This window comes from Nicotiana attenuata, unplaced genomic scaffold (genome assembly GCF_001879085.1).
Source record: "Nicotiana attenuata strain UT unplaced genomic scaffold, NIATTr2, whole genome shotgun sequence".
Classification (NCBI taxonomy): domain Eukaryota; kingdom Viridiplantae; phylum Streptophyta; class Magnoliopsida; order Solanales; family Solanaceae; genus Nicotiana; species Nicotiana attenuata.
In genome coordinates, this window is record NW_017673657.1 from 101,406 (window position 1) to 105,647 (window position 4,242).

Consider the following 4,242-nt stretch of genomic DNA (forward strand, 5'->3'; position numbering starts at 1 on the left):
TCCCACTGAACAGACTTCCAAAACTAGGAAGTAAACTGAGTGCCCCGATCTGAAATGATCGAAACTGGGACACCATACAACCGAACAACATCTAACCGAACAATCTCCCAGATATATATATCTCTGCTAACCGCTCTGAAGAATAAGTAGTACAAATAGGAATGAAGTGCGCGGACTTGGTCAGCCGATCCACAATCACCCAAATAGCATCGAACTTCTTCAAAATCCGTGGAAGCCCAACTACAAAGTCCATAGTGATCCGCTCCCACTTCCACTCTGGAATATCCATCCACTGAAGCAAGCCATCCGGTCTTTAATGTTCATATTTCACCTGCTGACAATTGAGACACCGAGCTACAAATCCCACAATATCTTTCTTCATTCTCCTCCACCAGTAATGCTATCTCAGATCCTGATACATCTTCGCGGCTCCTGGATGAATAGAATACCGCGAGCTATGGGCCTCCTCTAGAATCAACTCCCGAAGCCCATCTACATTGGGCACACAAATCCGGCCCTGCATCCTCAATACCCCCATCATCTCCAATAGTCACATATCTGGCATCATCATGCTGAACTCTGTCCCTAAGGACGAGCAAATGTGGATCATCATACTGGCACTCTCTAATACGCTCATATAGGGAAGACCGAGAAACCATACAAGCCAATACCCGACTGGGCTCCGAAATATCCAACCTCACGAACCGATTGACCAAAGCCTGAACATCAATCGCAAGAGGTCTCTCCCCAACTGGAATATATGCCAAACTCCCCATACTCACTGCTTTTCGGCTCAAAGTATCGGCCACCACATTGGCCTTCCCCGGATGGTACAATATAGTGATGTCATAATCCTTAAGCAACTCCAACCATCTCCACTGCCTCAAATTAAGATCCTTTTGCTTGAACAAATGCTGAAGACTGCGATGATCAGTGAACACCTCACAAGATACGCCATACAAATAATGCCTCCAAATCTTCAACGCGTGAACTATGGCAGCCAACTCCAAATCATGAACGGGGTAGTTCTTCTCATGGGGCTTCAACTGACGAGAAGTATAAGAAATAACTCTACCCTCCTGTATCAACACACAACCAATCCCTACTCTCGAAGCATCACAATACACGGTATATGAACCTGAAGTTGATGGAAAAACTAGCACTGGAGTTGTGGTCAAAGCTGTCTTGAGCTTCTGAAAGCTCTCCTCACACTCGTCCGACCATACAAATGAAGCACCCTTCTGAGTCAACTTGGTCAAGGGCGATGCGATAGATGAGAATTCCTGAACAAACCAGCGATAATAGCCTGCTAAACCAAGAAAACTGCGAATCTCTGTGGCTGAGGACGGTCTGGGCCAACTCTGAACCACCTCTATCTTCTTTGGATCAACCTGAATACCCTTACTGGACACCACATGTCCCAAGAATTCCATTGAACTGAGACAAAACTCACACTTGGAGAACTTTGCATAAAGTTTCTCCTCCCTCAATCTCTGCAACACAACCCTCAAATGCTCCGCGTGCTCCTCCCGACTACGCGAATATACCAGAATATCATCAATGAAGACTATGAAAAATGAGTCAAGATAAGGCCGGAACACGCTGTTCATCAAATGCATGAATGCTGCTGGGGCATTAGTCAGCCCAAAAGACATAACCAGGAACTCATAGTGACCATATCTGGTCCTGAAGGCCGTCTTAAGAATATTCGAATCCTTGATCTTCAACTGGTGATAACCTGAACGGAGATCAATCTTGGAGAATACCCTCGCTCCCTGAAGCTGGTCGAATAAATCATCAATGCGAGGCAAAGAATACTTGTTCTTAACTGTTACCTTGCTCAATTGCCTATAATCAATGCACATTCTCATAGTGCCATCCTTTTTCTTCACGAACAGAACCGGCGAACCCCAAGGTGACACACTAGGCCGAATGAACCCCTTATCAAGGAGTTCCTGAAGCTGCTCCTTTAACTCTTTCAACTCCGCTGGTGCCATACGATATGGCGGAATAGAGATGGGCTGAGTTCCCGGCACCAAGTCAATACCAAAATCAATATCCCTGTCCGGTGGCATGCCCGGCAGGTCTGCAGGGAATACATCAGGGAAATCCCTCGCAATTGGGACAGAATCAATACTGGGAGTCTCAGCTCCAACATCCCTCACAAAGGCTAGATACGAAAGACAACCCTTCCCAACCATACGTTGGGCCTTCAAGAAGGATATCACTCTACTAGGAACGTAATCAGTCACACCTCACCACTCGATCCGTGGCGCACCCGGTATAGCCAAAGTGACTGTCTTAGCATGGCAATCTAGAATAGCACGACACGGAGATAGCCAATCCATGCCCAGAATGACATCGAAATCCACCATACTCAGTAATAAAAGATCAACTCGGGTCTCCAGACCCCTAGTAGTCACCAAAAACGACCGGTACACACGATCTACAACAACAGTATCGCCCACCGGGGTAGATACATGAACAGGTAAATCAAGAAACTCACGGGGCGTACCCAAATAACGAGCAAAGTATGATGACACATAAGAATAGGTGGAACCGGGATCAAATAATACAGAGGCATCTCTGTGATAGACTGAAATAATACCTGTAATAACAGCATCTGAGGCGATGGCATCGGGTCTGCCTGGAAGAGCATAGAAACGAGCCTGACCGCCCCCTAATCGACCCCCCCTCTGGGGCGACCCCTGGCTGACTGACCCCTGATCGCTGCCGACTTAACACTACACTAAGGTAGGAAGAGTGGGTCGCAATAGCTTTTACCCGAATAGTGGTTCGGGATCAAATTTCCACAAGGAGCTAGTAGTGGAGTTGTAATGCCTGCTTAGTCTAGAATTGCGGTTGTGCTTCTAATATCACTTCAAACATCTTTGGTTTTGATTTTTATATATACCTTTATAAAGCTAATGATTGAAACTAAATTATGCTACGGGAATATTGCTAAGTTGTAATTAATATAGAGAAAGGCACTAGGGTCGTGGCATTGCCTAGGTGGTCAACTAACAGGTAGATGCTACTAAGGACAAATTGACATATTTGGGGTTTAATATAACCGTTGCACAATTGTACCCACTCTCACACCTCTCGGTAGAGAGAGTGATTTTGCCCAATTAACTCTCTCGAGACCAATTGGGTAGGCCAATTAGACCAAGCAACTAGGGTTCAAGTAGGGTGATTACTCTCTCGAGGTTTAACCCGTTAATTGGGACTACCATTTCTCATGGGTCCATCCCAATTCCTTGTTGAGTCAATTTTGGGGTCATAGACTCTCTTTCTCAAGAAGAGTTAAACCCACAAAGCTAGAATCTGTGTTTGCAACCACCAATCCTTAATTAAAACTTAAACTCAACCCAAATAGCAAACACCCAATATCAATCAAACCTTAGATGGCAATACCCATCAATTACCCACACTAGGGTTGAGCCACAACCCTAGCTAGTGAGTTTAGCTACTCATGCTAGATGCTAAAATTAAAGAAATAGATGAAGAAGTAAACATATTAATTAATTGATAAGAAGGAAATACAATATTAAAGATCAAAAGTGCCAAAAATGGCTCAACTAGTCGTTCTCACGAGCTCAGCAGCTTCAGAAAAATAAAACTTAACCTAAAAACAGAAAAAGGTTCTATTTATACTGGGCTGGAAAAATTGGACAAAAATACCCCTGCGGGGTCAGCACGGACCGCGCAAACATGACCTCAGCCGCACTGGCTCTTGAACTCTCGGCTTCTGCTTCTCTGAAGTTGAGGACAGCGGACCGCGTAAAAATGTAGCGCAGCCGCGGTGGAAGATAGCGCGGCCGCACAGAAGTGGACGCGGGCCGCTTTGCTTGGAAGTGGTCAATTATTTGGCTCTCTGAATCTCTGCTCCGCGGACCGCGTAAAAGTGTAGCGCGGCCGCACAGCCTGACCGCGAACCGCGTGAAAACGACCGCGGCCGCACAGCCTTCCCTTCAACTCTGCCATTCTCTGAACCTCCTAGTGCGGCCGCGTTCACAGTTGCGCGGTCCGCACTAGGGCCTCTTTTCCTCAACTTCCTTGGTCTTTGACACTTGAGCAGGTTTCACTCCTTTCTGAGCCGATATTTGACTTTCGTCGCTTTGTCGATCAAACCTGCAATCAAGTGCAACTTGTGAGCGTTTTGAGACCATTTTGTAGCAATTTTATAACAAAAGCGTAGGCAAGTATGGGCATAAAGCACGTTAAAATCCTAACTTATCA